We start from the raw sequence: 18108 nt of genomic DNA, 5'->3' as shown, positions 1-18108 counted from the left end.
AGTTCTGAGCTGGGATGGTGCAGTGAGCTAAAAAACAGTGATGGATCAAGCCCTGATCTTTGGACTGGGTAAGAGTGGTCTGCTTAATTCAGACACTCTGTTCATCACCACCCCCTTTTTCTGAATCAGTGCATTAAGATCGCCATGCAGCCCAATCCTCCGCCCCTCCATCAGCCGCAGTTGCAAAACCGCTTGAGTGTCCTTCCTGTCAAACAGCCACCCTTTCGGAGGCAGGATCTGATATTTCCTCTGGGAGTGGCAAGCCAATACCTTGGACAAATGGGTCCTCCAAATTGTACACCCTTACTATGCTACCCCATTTCTTTCCACCTCACCTCACCTTCCGCCATCAACCGAGCATACCTGTCTGTCTTGCAGCCGGAAGTGCTAGCCCTTTTGGCCAAAGGAGCTATAGAAGATGGCTATAGTAACGAAAGTAGGAGGTGGGTGTTATGGAGGCCTTTGTCCTACTTTAGATCAACACCCTTTCAGTGCCTTGCTGCAGAATGAAAAATTCAAGATGATCATGCTAGCCCACATCCTGTCAGGCTTTGACCCTGGAGACAGGATGGTGGGCTTGGATCTGTAGAATGCTTATTTCCATATCACTGCCCTGTAGGCCCACAGTAGTGTCATGTGGTTCACAGTGGACCTGGAGCAATTTCAGAAAGCAGTGCTCCCTTTTACCTCATATGTGCCCCTCGGGTGTTCACAAAGGGATAGCACTCGTCTCGGCACACTTGCAGAGTTTTCTTTGAATTTGCTTTATGCTCGTTGAGACAAACTTGTGGCTTTGTGGGGCACCTACCAAATTGACCCCCTACAAGGTAAGTTGTCTGAAGTTTTGCCGTTTGTTTTACCCCTGGCCCTGCAAGGGCTTGCTTTGGGCACTGTTAAAGTCTGTTGGATTTTTCGGCTTTATTTCTGTTGCAGGATCTGCCTTCTTTATACAAGGCACCTGCTGTGAGGATATGTTTTTTAAAGGATTTCAATATTGATTTTCACCTAAATCCTTTGTGATGCCATAGCGGGACTTAAATTTAGTGCTCACTTTTTTTTTATGTTCCCACCTTTTGAAATGCTGCATTGTTGCTCCATGAGACTTCTGATATTAAAACGATCTTTCTAATCACCATAATGTTGGCTTGACGTATGAGTGAGCTGTAGGCTCTTTCTGTTAACCCCCCCGTACACTGCATTCTTCCCGGGATAATTTTGTGTTGTAGACCCAGGCTTCCTTTCTACCAAAAGTGGTCCCTCAATTTCAGAGAAGGAGGAACCGCTCCATTGACCGGAACGTAGGGGGGCACCAAGCTTTTAAATAATCTCACTATAGAGCATTGGGTGGATAATCAGCTCTTTGTGATGTTCTCCAAGGGGAAAAAAGGACAAGGCGGGGACAAAACGTGGCATCTCCCAAAGCATTATTCTCTGCATTTATATCTGCTAAGCATTGCGTAAGGAGTCATCTACAAAAGGCTTTCAAGCTCATTCTGCCCGATCCAAATCTGTTACATAGGCGTCCTTAAGCAGGTTCTCAAAATACTACTGCTTCGAAAGCCAGGTTTGTCAAAAGGGGATATCGCCCGCTTGGTCCTGCAGGACTTTTTGGGTTGAACCAGTCCACAGACTCACCACTGTGGGAGATACTGCTATTTTATCTATTCACGAGGTGATGAAACTGCAATTAGAAGTATCCATCAGGCAAACAAGTTACTTACCTTTGGTAACTGTCTGTTCAAGGGCATATGAGCTGTAGATCGCATACTTTTGCATAGATCGCCATCTGGTGTTGGGCTAGGATGTTTGCACTTTGTTATTGTAGAAGTCTTTGTAGTCACGAGATAGGGGACTCCTCCTCTAGTTAGTAGTGTGCATGGGCATCAACTCCATCCTTAGATTGTTTTTTCCGCCATCAGGTTCGGATGTAATTTGCTGCGCTCCAGGTAGACGTCGTTTTGATTCCTCTTCGACGTGCTCACCGATCGATCTCTCTCGACGCGCATCTAGTTCCACAGAACTTTTTGAGTCCAGTCGTTGACGTTGGCCATTTGGACTATCGGCGCCATCAACCAGCATATGGAAGGGACTCCATTTAAAAAATGCAAGAAATTCCCACACACAGATCTCCACGAGGTGTGCAACCTTTGTCTCTCGCCAGAACACCAGAGTCGACACTGCCAGGCCTGTGACTCTTTCAGTTCTAAGAAAACAATACGTGATCGCCGGGCTCAACGTCACGAAATGTCCAGATCAACAGTTTTGGCTCCGGAAGACATCTTCGAGGCAGGCGCCGAAGATCCGGAACCAGAGACTGGAGATGAACAGGCCAGCGTCTCCGAAGCTGACTATTCGGACTCAGAAGACCAGACGATTACCCCAGGTCAACAGTGTGAGTACTGACGTTGACACCCTCAGCCCCAAAAACACAAAAGGTTCCGGTAACACCTTCACCTTCGGGTCTGGGTCAACACCGAGATAAGTCTTCAGAAGCCCCGCCTCCGGAGCCCGGCTCCCGAGCCCACAAAGCCTTCAGGCAGCCTGGGATCAGGACATCCACACCACAGTGCCGAAAAAACACCTTCGGCACCGAAACATAAAACCAAGGTCGCGTCGAACCAAGAATCTTCGGCACTGAAACGAAAAGTAACAGACTCTTCGGCACCAAAGCAAATTCAACCCAAGTTCTCGAAAACAAAAAAAACAAAAAAAATTCTCGGAGTCGAAAACTCCACCTAAGCAAAAGGAGACAAAACCCCTCCTAAAGCTAAGGAAGAACAGGCCAAAACACCACTCAGGGCTGAAGTCCTTGGCGCCCATAAAAGACAGCGGATCCAAAGAACTTTTCCATCCGGATTCTCCGGATCCTAAGCAAAAAACACTCCATATTGACCCCATTACTGGCCACGTCACCTCCGTACCACCTAAAAAGAGAAAATTGGACACCTCAGGCACTCCTGAGATAGCCTCCAAGAAATAAAACACCTCAACCTCTCCTATGAGGCCGCTCTCTCCACCTCCAAAACTAGTAAACATTATACCCTCCCTAGCACACTCTCCAGTGCCTCCTTTTTCACCTACACCACAAGAGGATGATGAGGATATAGGGGTAAGGATGAGGGAATAGACCCACATCACTCAGATACTGATGATGACACACAGTACCCCACCTCATGACTCTTGGGACTGCAATGTCCCAGATGTGCCTGAGCCAGATGTATATCCCTCTAGACCCCCCCCCCTCTCAGATGATAATGTAGGATTTGCGAAACTGATAAATAGAGCTGCACAATTCCATGGGGTTAAACTCCATTCAGAACCTCTAGAGGAGGATTTTTTACTAGAGACATTCTCCCAGCCACAAAAATATACAAATACTCTCCCTGTGCTAAAGGTGATGATTAAACATGCCCCTAAGGTTTTTAAAGATCCTGTCAGGGCTAGGGTGCTTAATCCTAGGATTGAGAAAAAATGCAAGCCAGCTCCAAGGAATCCAGCTTATATCAAAGGTCAACTCCCTCTGGACTCATTGGTAGTGCAAATGCCTGCAAACTGGCAAATTCCCAAACCACAGGTGATGCCCCTCCACCAGATAAAGAACCATAGCTCCTAGACGCATCAGGTAAAAGGGTTGCGTCCCAGGCAGCAAACGTCTGGCGCACTGCTAACTCGCAAGCTTTACTTGCAAGGTACGACCGGGCTCTCTATGATAAACTTGAAAAACTCATGGAACATCTTCCAGATGAGTACTCTTTGATGAAAATGTGTCATGGCCTCCACAAATAATACAAAAAAAGAATACCCTTGCAAGAGCAGCAGGGACCACATTAAATTTTGCAAAACAAGTGGGGGTAAAACCGATTGCGGCCCTGATGAAGATATACAAAGAAAAATGCGTCACAATGGCCATCTTTGGCAGCGACATCTGGGGATACACCGAGAGGGGAGGGGCGTTCAACAGGAGGGAAATACATTTTTATGTAAGGTTTTGGCTGTTGCCTTTTCCACGGCCACCTCCATAATACACGAGAAGCTAGGGATGGGATATATTACAGATCAGATTGTAGTGGCTCCTTTGATGAGATGGATGAGAATCTGGGCAAGTCCCACTACAAATTTTAATCAAGTAATAATCACTGATTGTTTGGTACTAGATAGAGCCAAACATATCCCCTGGTTTAGATATTTAAAAGATTTGACAGCCTGGCTAGGTCGTCCTGACTTATTTTTAAGCCCCAAACCCATGGACAAATCTGCTATTAAAAATATAAGACTCCAGTTTTTAGGTCTCATTGAGCCAGTGCTTTAGTGATGCTTGGCGAGATATTAAGTAGCGGCTTTCAAAAATGCTCCCAAAGGCTTTTCCAGGCGGATTGCCTACAGTGCATGTTTGCGGGTGCGTGCACATCGCACACCATTTGGCAGCCTGTGAACCTCTCTCCCCAATCATGCTGGTTTGCAGCTGGCATCAGACTTCAAACACTTCAAAGGAATCCGCTCCCCGCCGCGCAATGCCGAGAGCTTGTTGTTTACAGACAACACCCCAGCTGCTTTTAACCCACCACGTCCATCTCCCTGCTCTGTGGTTTCACCCAGCCCCCTGCTTCAGCCATGTCCTGCGCCCTCACTCGTGTACCCGAAGGCATTGGAGTGCTTTACATGAGCACCATGTACATCACCCTGACACTTTCACTTTAATTCGGTTCTGGAAACGCAAAATGCGTTCATTGACTGTAACATGTCTAAAAGTATTTTAAGGTAAATTTCACACCGTTTTGATTTCAGTAACCCAGATTACTTTCCTGCCGAGTATGTTAAATGTATGATCTTTGCAAACAACAAAAAAAAAAGGGTACAGAAGAGTCACACAGTTTAGTTTCCAGTATTTACCAAGAAGAAAGATGCGGTATAATCGGCTTTGAGCTAGAGTGCTACACATTTAACACCCTCATTTATATATCATATTTTTATTTTTGCCCTAATGTGTTCTTTTTCCACATATCCCGAGCTCTCTCGCAACTCTCTCCATACAGGCCAACACCCTTTGGAAACACAGCCGCCAGATTCCTTACTCATGACTTGACGAGGCGGCAGGGTTGTGGCCCTCACGCGGCCTATGAATAACCCCTTCATGACCAGATGCCCTTCCCTCTGTTTTCCTAACCCAAGCTCTTGAAGCAGCAGCTACGCTACAGCCACCAGTTAAAGGTTTTCATTAAACTTCGAGAAACACAATTACAATGCAACCTGTTCAATGCTTAGTGGGAGGGTTAATCAACTGCCTATTTTACTACAGTGACCAACAATTTAGCATCTTATGACACCGGTTGACATACATGACACGTCTGGGCGCCTAGTAGTAAATGCTATTGTACCACTATACACGTGGTAAAAGGGACCTCTACACACGGCTAATGCTACCTCGCAGAGTGTATCAAAGCCAAAAAGGCAAATTAGTCTGACTATAAAGTAGAACATTAACACAAAGCACAGGACCACCAGTGATTGTAGGTGAAACTCATAAACATACATTGGATTCCCATCAAAGTCTTGTTATGATCAATTTTATCACTTGGTCATCCATCAGGGATAGTGTGTCTCTAGATCATTGAGACAAGTACCATACCCTCAGATGGGGTTGGGTTACGACCCACAATCACTCCGGGACCATGCAAACTTGATGTAGATGGGACCATATGCAGTGCAAAAACAGAAGTGAGTGAAAAAGTGGTGACTTAAAATAGGATAGAGGGCAAAAGAAATAGTTTTATTGGAAATTGACCTCTTCCTAATTAAAACCAAGAACAGTGCAAAAAAAGCAGATTAATCAAGTAGCTGCATATGGGCCAACATGTTTCAGCCGTCGGGGAAAGGACCCTAGGCTTTCTTCAGGGCCTCTGTTCTAAACTTTTATGCTACTGCATGTGATATTCACAACCAAAGTGTAAAATTAATCCAAAACTGGTGAATAACTCAAGAATTACTCAAAAGGATATAGTTAACCGGAACTTGTTACTAACCCTCCAATTCAATTGAAGTGTTTCACACCTGAAATAACAAGCACCACATAATGGATACTGTGTTAAGGTTAAAATAATATCCTACTAAATATATATTCATAAGAGGAACAACATTCAAAAATTCTGTCACTCACCTAGATTGACCGGGGACCAGACCTCACCTCTCCAGGACCAGGCTCAGGAATTAGGAGGCCCCGCTCTGTGGAGGTAAGGAATTGGGAGCTCAGTACAAAGAGGAGATCTATTATTTCTACTCTATCTTGTATCCTGTGTGCCCTCCATCTCTTTCCCTCACCTCCTAGAGTTTCCATTCTCCCTACCACCAGTGACAAATTGGCTCACCCTCAGTAGGACGGACTCCCATAGCTACAATATTCCTTAAAAACAAGTCATTGTATTCACATATAACTCCATCATTAGACTTCTCTTAGAGAAGTCTAATGACCTGTTTTTAAGGAATATTGTAGCTATGGGAGTCCGTCCTACTGAGGGTGAGCCAATCTGTCACTGGTGGTAGGGAGAATGGAAACTCTAGGAGGTGAGGGAAATAGATTTGTGACGCTTTTAAAGGGACATACACACTTCTCACCGAAGAAATAAACTCCACCCTCCAACTCCACCTTCCAACTCCACCCTCCACCTTCCAACTCCACCTTCCAACTCCACCCTCCACCTTCCAACTCCACCCTCCAACTCCACCCTCCAACTCCAAATCCAACTCCTAGGTCTTACCTGCCAATGTGCTTGCGCATTGCTGGCGAGAGATGTAAAGGGGCACCAGAAAATCCTACCAAAAGGGCTTTGGAATGCGGATTAAGGCCAGTGCATTTGCGACGGGCACGCGCTCGCCATTTGCTCCCCTGCCTCCCCATCAAACTTGAAAGGAAGCCACTCGCACACCACCATTTGTCTGTGCCTTCGCATTCGACTTTAAAGGCTGTCGCTTCCCCCCCACCCCCGCCACAGCAATGCCGAGAGCTTTTTTTTTTTTTTTTTTTTTTTGCGCGCAACTGGCATAGCGCTCAATGGACCATAAGTCCGGCATCTCCGTACTTTTGTTTGTCCCGGGATAGCATCTGTTCCGTGGCACGGGCTACTCCAGCTCAGTTACTTGTGGCCTTTATATTTATTTATAGATGACAGCTGTAACACACTCATGGAGTTAAAACTAACCGATTGAAATAAATATCAAATACATTCAGCAATTAGTCTCTTTGTACATAAGCATCGAGTAAGCTGTTGGTACTCGTTTCTTGAACTGGGGAGGATGAAGATGTAGGTCGGTCTTGTTCAAGGCTAGTTCGACCTCTGGCATGTGATGTCAGCCCTCGCCATCGGACAATGGTGCACCCTTTCTCCTCCAGCAACTCACTGCTTTTTACACTCTCATAAGCCCCTTTTCTGTTGTGTTCCCTTCTCTCGTCTATTATTCTTGTGCCCTCTCACACATGCAGGCTATGTGTCCCCGTCCTGTCACTGTCTCTTCCCTTTCTCTCTTCTTGCGACCCTCTCTTCATTCGCTCCCCATGTCAGACTGCTCTCATTATCCCATAATAACTGTTTCCTCCATATTCTTCATCTTCATCTTCATCTCCCACTCCCTTCCCCACTGACTTCCCCTTCCTTCATCGCTGTCGTCCCCTCTCCTTGTCTCTCTTTCCCTATTACCTTCCCACTTGTCGTTTCTCTATCTGCCTGCCGTCTCCCCGCCCACGACTTTCCAATTCTCTCATTTCCCTCTCTTTCTCTCCCTATCCTATTCTCCACACCATGTTGTCTGTGTCTCTCTTACCGCCTCTTCTCGTTTCATTTCCATCCTCTGCTTTAACTTCTCTCTCTTGCTCCGTTTATTTTCTTCTCACTATCTCTTCTCTCCTTTCTGCTCTCACTATCTCTTCTCTCCTTTCTACTCTCACTCTCCTCTTCCACCTCTCTTTCGTACTTGCTGCTTGCCTCACACATTCTCCTCTTCCCCCTCCCACGGCTGGCTCTTAGTTCCTCTTCTCTTTCCTTTCTTGCATTTCTCCTTCGCTCTCTTCTTTCTCAGTAGTTAACCTTCTTTTGCGCCTTATCTCTCTCACAGTTGTCTCTCTTGTCTCTGTTAATCACCTACTTTATCACTTTGTAACCCCTCCCTACCCCTTTAATTTGTTTCCCCTCTCACACTGTCATTTCTCCTAGCCTGTCACTCCCCATCCTCTTATTTTTCTTCCCCTGTTTCCCTTTGGGTTCCCATGTCGGTCTCTCATCCCCTCTCACTCTGTAGACTCATCAGTCCCCTATTCTTAATGTTCCTCTCCTCTTTCTCACTCATCCCTCTCGCTCCTTCTTGCCCACATCTGTCAAAGCACAAAGCCACACATGTAGAGCCAGACATCAGCAACTCTGACTAACCTTGGATGAAATGCCCTTTTTCCGGGCGTGAGAGACACCCAGTGAGCAGCAGAAGTGATTTTGTAAGAAATGTCTGCACTTAACCACAAGCTGTTGCAGGGCGGACCATTTGCCTTGGATTTGCTCAATGCTATGCATCTTGTGCCCGTTCACAGAGGGAAAAGTTGCATTTCTTTGCTAGGCACTGATTCCAATGGCTGTACCGGTGTGAAACTGGTTCAGAGTCGTGCTCCGCCATCGCCAGGAAGAATCTTGAACTCAGTCCAGCCCACAGCTGCGAGGACCAAGGAAGTACTGCGGGCAGGACTCAAGGCGCGCCCTTCGTGAACTCATGGCCTGCCCTTCTAAGTGCCTACATGCACTTCGTATGCAGAGTAATTCATATCGCCGTCTCTGGAAGGAAGAGTCATCCCAATTATGATGGGGAAACTGCTTGTACTGGCAAGTTGGGCATCCGAGGAGATATATTTATGCTCATTCGCGCCGTCTTATCTCTGCCGCCGTGGCTACAAGAGAAGCAAAGCTCTGGCCGTCATGGTGAGGTAGGTACACACGTACAGAACAACAGATTGCAGTAACCAACATGCCACATTTAGCGCTTTGCGGGACCACCATATGTGTGAGGACGCGAGGGGGTCGTCCTCCCCACGTGATATATATACCGCAATTCAATTTAGATGCATTGCTTATGGCCCCGTCAGTAAGTACCAATAAAATACATGATTGAACACTCAGAGACCGATACAAGAGCTGAACGAAAGATAACTATATTTGAATAGATTTGATTATAAAAAAAAAAACCTGGCAACACAGTGCCCAATAAATAAGACCCATTCCTCAGGACATGAGCGAGGACCTTTGATGAAACATTCCAGTTCTCCATATGTGAATTATTTCTGCTGAGCTCGGATGCAGCGTATATGAAGCAAAACAAATGGAAGTGTTACTGGTTTAAACAGTGTTTTCACCAATAACAATTCAATGTGTAATCAAATTTAACTTTCTCCATATCACTTCAATGTGAGTCTAAAGATGTGCATTGTGTACCGAGGTGAACTGATGAAATATATACTAAGGTAGAACATTTATTAACATTATCTGCCATCATTATAGTTCACAATTACAAAGCTTCATGGCAAATAATGTCATGAAACGTGCTTTAGATATGTCTACAAAGCTGTACCTCCAAAGTGCCCATGTGTTTATAAAAGATAAAAAAAACACCTTTTAATTGGTTATGGTTGTTTAAAAATAAATACTTGATAAATATATATGCTGGAAAAAGTCATTCACCACCACACCCACCACCACACCCACCACCACATCCACCACCACACCCACCACCACCACCACCACCACCACCACCTCCACCACCTCCACCACCATGTCCACCACCACCACATCCACCACGTCCACCACCACCACCATGTCTACCACATCCACCACCACCATGTCCACCGCCACCACCACGTCCACCACAAGGCCACCTCACTCTATCTGTCACCCTCACTCTATCTGTCGCCCTCACTCTATCTGTCGCCCTCACTCTATCTGTCGCCCTCACTCTATCTATCGCCCTCACTCTATCTATCGCCCTCACTCTATCTATCTATCGCCCTCACTCTATCTATCGCCCTCACTCTATCTATATATCTGTCTATCGCTGGCAGACTCCTGCAGGATTACCACCACACCTACCTCCGCCACCACGACGTCCACGTCCACCACCACCACCACCACGTCCACCACGTCCACCACCACCACGTCCACCACCACCACATCCACCACCACCACGTCCACGACCACCATGTCCACCACCACCACCACATCCACTACCAGTACATCCACCACCACCACGTCCACCACCACGATGTCAACCACCACCATGTCCACCACTACCAAGTCCACCACGTCCACCACCACCACAGCATCACTCAGGGGCACCACACCATCACTGCGCTACCACAGCATCACTGAACGCCACAGCATCACTCGTTGCCACCAAAGCATCACTCGTTGCCACCACAGCATCACTCAGCGCCACCACAGCATCAATCTGTGCAACCATTCAACAACAACTGGTTCAAATATGTTCTCTCAATGTTTCAAGCTTTAATACAAATGTCACAAAAAGATGTTAATATTTCACTTCTGTTCTTGGATTTTCGTCACAATAAAATACACTGAACATAATATTCACAAAAGTTATTTACAAAAGTTTAAGCTATTGCCATTATAAATTACAATAGCTTTTATTTAAGTATTAATTATTAACAAAAAATAAGCCATTGTTATTTGTAATATCAGTACATCTAAGTCACGTAAATACAACACGTATTGCTTTACAAATGCTATAGGTATCACATTTGCGAAAGTTAAAACTATTGGCATTGTAAATGACAAAGCTATTAATTTCGCTATTTTCAAAACCAACACATAAATAAAAAATGTGTCATTTGCAATACCAATAGCTCAAACTTTCCTAATGCGGGACCTATTGCATTGCAAATGCTTGTTCTTTTTTTCTGTTTTTTTGTTCTTCCACTTAGCTCAGTATCTCGGGCACGCTGGTCACCACCACAGACCCGACCCCAGGTTTGCTCCTATCTTTTTTCCATTCCAACATGATGGCGATGTATGTTGTGGCTCTTGTCTGTCAGTGGAGTGCAATGGTGTTATGTTAAGAGTTTATAACGCACCACTTATATACCTCCCGCATGCTGTTTTTAGAGTGTGAGATAGATCTAAAAGGACTTGTTTTTGTTGCTAATCACAGGCGCTGTTTACATGCAAACCCTGTGCTTGGATTCACTTCACTAGAGCACACACTACCCTCCCTCACACACAGTGCTGCCTCTGACACACCTCACTAAGCACTAAGAGCCCCCCATCCCCTCCCTGCTCCATTAAGGAGCCCTGCCCCTCCCTTTGTTGGCCTTTCTCTGCTTTTACTTCCGCTCTTTTCTTTTTTTTCCCACCTTCAAACAGACAGCAGTCGCCACAAAAGCGGCTGCTTTGATGTTTTAATTCTCACGTGTAACTGCCACAAATCCAAACTATTGACTGAGTTTCTGCTTTAGCAATGGCCTTCTGCTCCTGTAAAAAACTGCCTATCCGGATTAGTCATTTGTGGCTGCAACGAGCCAAAGTTTCATTTGACTGTGAAGCGCTTCGAAACACTCTAGCAACGGCAATAGTTTTGGGCTATGCAAAGTACTATTTATAGATTTTTGTAATTCATTTATTTCATATGTCACAACAGTAAAAAAAAGGAAATAAAAAACATGCCACCACCCAAATGTGCAATCCGTGAGCATGTAAAGAAAATGTTTTTTTAATCATAACTTTAATAGAGAAGTTACTTTGCTTCCTAGTGGGCAGGTATAGAAACTCTTTTTAGTTTGGGCGCACCGCGTATGTGCCTCTGAGTGGCCCGCAGTGTGCTGTTTAAACCTCAATGTTATAGTTAAAACCTCCTTGTGCCATATCACGTTAAATATATACGCCCCTACCACTGTAATTTACTCCATCCATGTCCCACGGTTCCATGAGCTCACTCTCGACCTTGGTGCTTCGGGTCCAGTTCCAGCTATATAAAACTAAACAAAAATATTAAACTTCACTCCCTATCACCAACACAGAATTCGTCCCTGCCCGTAGAGGACCTTCCGTTTCAGGGCTAATTAATCGGTGACTCTTGTAGCACGCATTTCACTCAAGCGCCAAGAGGCCTTTCGAAAAAAAACGTGCTAATCATTCGGTACTTCTCAACATCCTACGCTTACCATATAAGTGCCTACTGTGCATTGAGACTGCACTGCAAATAAATCACTACTTCTCACCAGCATCCTGTTCATGCAGGCGCCTAGAGGCCCTTCACAAGTGCTTACAGTGACATGAGCAAGACCTCTCACCAGAACCCTGTTCCTCACACACACACACACACACACACACACACACACCCACACACACAACCACACCACCACACACACACACAACCACACCACCACACACACACAACCACACCACCACACACACACAACCACACCACCACACACACACAACCACACCACCACACACACACAACCACACCCACACAACCACACCACCACATACACACAACCACACACACAACCACACCACACACACACACACACACACCACCACACACACAACCACACTCACAACCACACTCACACCTTCACACCCACACTCTCACACCCTCACAACCACACTCTCACACCCTCACACCCACACTCTCACAACCACACTCTCATAACCACACAACCACACACACACAGACACACAAATACAACCACACCGTCAGTGCACACTTTCATAAGCCATAGACCCAATTAGTCGTCAGTGCTCACTTTCACCGGGCACAAACACCACCAGCCGTCAGTGCACGTTTTCACCAGGCACACAAACACCACCAGCCGTCAGTGCACGCTTTCACCAGGCACACACACACACCACCTGCCGTCAGTGCACTCTTTCACCAGGCACACACACACACACACACCACCAGCCGTCAGTGCACGCTTTCACCAGGCACACACACACCACCAGCCGTCAGTGCACGCTTTCACCTGGCACACACACACACACACACACACCACCAGCCGTCAGTGCACTCTTTCATCAGGCACACACCACCAACCGCCAGTGCACGCTTCCACCAGGCACACACACACCACCAGCCGGCAGTGCACACTTCCACCAGGCACACACACCACCAGCCATCAGTGCACAATTTCTACAGGCACACACACCACCAGCCCTTAGTGCACACATCAATTGTTAACGCATCCACAACTATTGTAGCAATCACAGTATTGCGCACTTTACTTTTAAACATATTCATCTAAAGCGCAGCATGCCACCATTGCTACAAAAATAAATACACTTTTTTTGGCCCACAATTTATAGACTTTTGTTGCAATTGGTGTTGCAATATTTAGCAATGACAATAGCTCAAACATAATTAATGCGTGACCTATTGCATTGCAAATGCTTGTTGTCTAAGCGTCGTGGCCCGAGGGAGGAGGAAGAGCTCCAAAAACCATCTGTAAGGCGGTATGCCACATTATTTTTGGACAACCAAGTCCAACCCTATTTATTAAGTGTTTGTAAACCTCTCCATCGTTTTATTTTAACAAGATTCCGTCTGCAGATGGCACATTGGCTCCTATCAACCCCTCTGGGTTTTTCGAAACCCGGCACCTTGAAACCCTGTCAGTGTGACGATTTCTCAGAACAGGACACTATTCACTTTGTCTTCTTCTGTAATTATTATGTCCCCCTACGTAAGAAATTTGTCCTACAATTATTTAGAAACTGCAATTTTGCACAAGTTAGGCCAGCCCTAGAGTATCTTCAGATGCTAGCGTCCCCCATGGTTTGTTTTGGAATGGCTAGTTTCCTAATTGGGGCCATTAGGTGTAGGAAAATAATGTTTTTTTAAACTGATTATATGGTGTTTAGTATGTTTTTTAGGATGCCCAAAACATGTCTAAATCTTATAGATCATCTTAGCTCTTGAAACACGTCTACTGCATCCAGTATTTTATCAAATGTTTTTTATTTTTAGGCAGAATTAGGCCTTTGTACCTTATATGGTTGTTAAAAAAAAGATGTTTGCAGTCCTCCTCGTTTTGGAGTATATGGGAGATGAAGTTTGTAGTTTTATGTTTTAATATGTTTGCTCATCTGTATTTTATATCTTTTAATCGTGAGGGTGAATATGTGATATCTAAATATACGAGCTTACCTGATCGCACTCTGCACTTTATATAAAGTATGTACTGTATGTTTAGCAAAGTTTTCATACACTTTATATTTTTAAATACTGCTTGCATATTTGCACTTTGTATCCCGTCCACGGCGTTTTTTTCTTTGTTTGGATTCCTATGAGTTGACTACCAAATTAATACTATGACAGGCTTCTTTTTTAAATGAAATGTCATTTTGATTGTAATGTTTTCTTTTATGACATTAAGTTGCTGAATAAAGTATTTTTGACTGACTAGGTACAAGACCAAACCAAATAATCTCATACTAGAGGGAAAGTTAATCACGAACACCTCAATAAAATGTGCTCTGGATGCTGCAGATACAGCATCCCGCGCATTTAATACAAGCATGTTATTACATAGACATGCTTGGCTGCGCATATCGGGCTTTAAGCAAGAGGTACAGTCTACCATCCTCAATCAACCCTTAGATCAGGAACACTCGTTTAGACCCACTGTGGACACATCTTTAGAAAAGATGAAAAAGGACACAGATCCAGCCAAATCCATGGGAGCTCTACAAGCAACCACTAGTAGAGGGTTATTTTGTCGCTCCGCCTATAGGAGCGCCTCCAAGACCACTGGTACAGACACTTCTTCCAATTGTAAAAGCCCCACTCATACTTCCCCTATTAGAGGATATTTTAGAGGGACTTACAGAGGCAATAACAGGGGCAGAGGACGTGGTTCTATCACCCGCAACTCCCCCCCCACCACAAAACAGTAACATTCCTCCACTGCCCCCCCAGACCACTCCACTCCAATCCACTCCGGTCGGGGGAAGACTATCACAGTTCCTAACTGTCTGGAATTCCATCACCACAGACAAGTGGGTAAGACAAATTACCCAGTATGGTTACTGCCTGGAACTTATTTCTACCCCCCATACCTCCCAAACAACATCCAATGTCCACAGAACATCTAACGCTTTTCAAGCAAGAGGTTCTCTCTCTTGCAAAAACATGCAATAGATCTGGATCCCCTACACCAGCAAGGCACGGGGGTTTACTCCCTTGATTTCCTCATTCCCAAAAAGGACGGCTCTCAGGCCAATATTAGACATCAGACAGTTAAACCTATACATACAATCCGACCACTTCAACATGGTCACCCTACAGCAGGTCCTTCCACTGCTCCAACAAGGCGATTTCCTTGCCACTCTAGATCTCAAGGATGCCTACTTCCACATTCCTATTCACCCTTCTCACAGGAAATACCTACGGTTCATGGTGGGCGGACAACATTACCAATTCAAAGTCCTTCCATTTGGGGTCACAACAGCACCCAGTCTTTTCACCAAATGTCTTGCAATGGTAGCAGCCCATTTAAGAAGACAACACATTCATGTGTTTCCTTACCTAGATGACTGGCTCATTAAAGCCAAGTCATGCAACAGTTGCGTACAACAAACACACAACACAATCCAGCTGCTGCACAACCAGCCGTCCCACACCCAACAGTATCTAGGCGCAACAACAGATACTTCCAAAGCCCTAGCATACCCCAAGCCAGCCAGGAAAGCCAGTATGCAAGCCCTTATAACAACATTTCAACCGCAACACTCTCTACAGCTCGAGTGTTTATTCAGTTATTAGGGATGATGGCCTCTTGCATCTTAATTGTCCCTTACGCAAGACTCCAAATGCGTGCGTTACAAGAATGTCTAGCACAACAGTGGAACCACGCTCAAGGTAATCTTACAGATCTGGTCTTGGTAGACAGCCGCACATATCGCTCTCTGCAATGGTGGAACACACAAAATCTTTCCATAGGGCGGCCGTTCTAAGACCCAGTTCCACAAATAGTACTAACAGAGGATGCATCGCTCACCGGCTGGGGAGCTCATCTATGAAGCACACCATTCAAAGTTTGTGGACCCCTCAACAAAAACTCCACCACATCACTCACCTGGAGTTACTAGCCATATTTCTTGCCCTAAAGTCTTTTTAGAAACATCTCCTAGGCAAAACTGTCCTCGTTCAGATGGACAACATGACAGCAATGTACTATATACAAAAACGGGGGACATACTCCCTGCAGCTATCACGCCTAGCACAGAGCATTTGAAGATTGGCCATTCCTCAAAAGATATATCTCTTATCAGAGCATCTACCTGGGATACACAATCAAATTGCGGATCTGCTCAGTCAACAACAGCAGATTCTTGAATGGCAACTTTATCCGCAAGTTCTTCTTCCTTTTTTTCACATGTGGGGCCACCCAGAAATAGATCTGTTTGCCACAAATTTAAGCACAAAATGGCCAAACTTCGCCTCCAGATATCCACACCCATTGTCCAAAGGCAATGCAATATGGATGAACTGGTCAGGCAGATTTGCAGACACTTTTCCACCTCTCCCACTCATTCCATTACTGGTGCGCAAACTCAAGCAACAGTCTCTCACAATGATCCTGGTTGCTCCAACATGGGCCCGACAACCATGGTTCATGACACTGCTAGAACTCTCAGTAGCTCTGCACCGAAAACTGCACCTCTCTACAAAGCTTCTTGCACAGAACCATGGAGAGATAGACATCCAGAACCAGCTCAACTGAACCTAGCTGCCTGGCTCCTGAAGTCTTAGAGTTTGGTTACCTCAATCTCCAACCAGACTGTATGAACGTCATTAAAGAAGCTAGACGTCCTACCACTAGGGCATGCAATGCAGCTAAATGGAAAAGATTTATATTTTATGCAATAACAACATAATCAATCCACTAGATGCTTCACCTCAAAACATTATCTGTTATCTCTTGCATCTACAAAGATGTAATCTTGCATAAACATCTATACAATTACATCTTGCTGCTATAGCAACTTACTTACAAAACAGACAACACTTGTCATTGTTTAGGGTACCTCCCATCAATGCAATCATGGAAGTCCTTAAAAAAATAATTCCTCTCAGAATTCCACCCTCTCCAGTATGGAATTTAAACGTTGTCCTTACTAGGCTCATGGGTCCCCCATTTGAGCCTTTACATATATGTGAATTGCAATTCCTCACATGGAACCTGACTTTCCTTGTGGCCATCACATCTCTGAGAAGAGTAAGTGAACTCCAGGCATTAACCATACAAGAACCATTTTTGCAAATACATCACAACAAAGTGGTTCTTAGGACAACCCCTAAATTCTTACCTAAAGTAGTTTCAGCTTTCCACCTTAACCAGTCTGTTGAGCTCCCAGTATTTTTCCATCAACCAGACTCAGTAGCTGAACGGGCTCTTCATACAGTTGACGCCAAAAGAGCTATTCTTTACTACATTCAAAGGACAAAAAGTTTCAGGAAAACTAAACAACTTTTCGTAGCTTTCTCACCACCACATAAGGGCATCCCTATATCAAAAGCTGGAATTGCCAGGTGGATTGTTAAATGCATTCAAATATACTACCAAAAAGCAAAACGTACCTTATCCATTCCCCCTAAAGCGCATTCCACATGCAAAATAGGGGCATCCTTGGCATTCTTAGGAAACATCCCCATGGATGACATTTGCAAAGCCGCAACATGGTCTACACCGCACACTTTCCCAAAATAATACTGTGTAGATGTGCAGGCAAAACAACAAGCTAGTGTGGGCCAGGCTGTACTAAGAACACTTTTTCAAACTACTGCAACGCATACAGGTAGCCACCACTAACAGGGGAACTGCTATATAGTCTATGCAAAAGTATGCGATCTACAGCTTATATGCCTCGAATGGAAAATGCTACTTACCAGTATGCATCTATTCTTGCTGCAAATCCGCATACTCCCACCGCCTCTCCGGACACCTATATGTGTTGCAGTACTATCTTACTTAGATACATTAAACATGGACATCTTTCTATTTCTAACTAACTCCATCATCACCCTTCATGGCAAAACAATCTAAGGATGGAGTCGATGCCCATG

The 18108-nt window shown here is 45.1% G+C and overlaps 1 protein-coding gene across 2 annotated transcripts in view; it reads left to right on the top strand.

Moving 5' to 3' along the window:
* Positions 1 to 18108, top strand: part of KMT2C (lysine methyltransferase 2C) — a 1555522-nt gene that overhangs the window by 930909 nt on the left and 606505 nt on the right. The window lies entirely within an intron of this gene.

This window comes from Lissotriton vulgaris, chromosome 10 (assembly GCF_964263255.1).
Source record: "Lissotriton vulgaris chromosome 10, aLisVul1.2, whole genome shotgun sequence".
NCBI lineage: Eukaryota > Metazoa > Chordata > Amphibia > Caudata > Salamandridae > Lissotriton > Lissotriton vulgaris.
Note: the sequence above shows the minus strand (reverse complement) of the source record. Positions and strands in the feature narration are given on the sequence as shown.